Source organism: Corvus brachyrhynchos, unplaced genomic scaffold (assembly GCF_000691975.1).
Source record: "Corvus brachyrhynchos isolate BGI_N302 unplaced genomic scaffold, ASM69197v1 scaffold961, whole genome shotgun sequence".
Classification (NCBI taxonomy): domain Eukaryota; kingdom Metazoa; phylum Chordata; class Aves; order Passeriformes; family Corvidae; genus Corvus; species Corvus brachyrhynchos.
In genome coordinates, this window is record NW_008236008.1 from 537,062 (window position 1) to 537,359 (window position 298).

The 298-nt window shown below is 66.4% G+C and overlaps 1 protein-coding gene across 1 annotated transcript in view; it reads left to right on the forward strand.

The window, feature by feature from the left end:
• The window catches only part of VCPIP1 (valosin containing protein interacting protein 1), a 19,705-nt gene that overhangs the window by 2,379 nt on the left and 17,028 nt on the right, over window positions 1-298 (forward strand). The window lies entirely within an intron of this gene.

Consider the following 298-nt stretch of genomic DNA (forward strand, 5'->3'; position numbering starts at 1 on the left):
TCCCCCCCCCGGAGCGTGTCCGGGGCGACAGGTGACACGGGAGGGAGCGTCGCCTCGGGGCTCCTGCGGGGCGTTATCGGGCGGGGGGCGACGAGGCAGAGGAGTGATGTACACGCGGGGTGTCACCTCAGACCAGCCCCCGAGGAGGGCAGAGGAGGGATATACGTAAGAGTGTCGCCTCAAACCAGCACCCGCGGGGCACAGAGGGGGAATCTACACGTGGGGTGTCACCTCAGACCAACACCCGAGCGGGACAGAGCAGGAAAGTACATGTGGGGTGTCACCTCAGACCCTACTC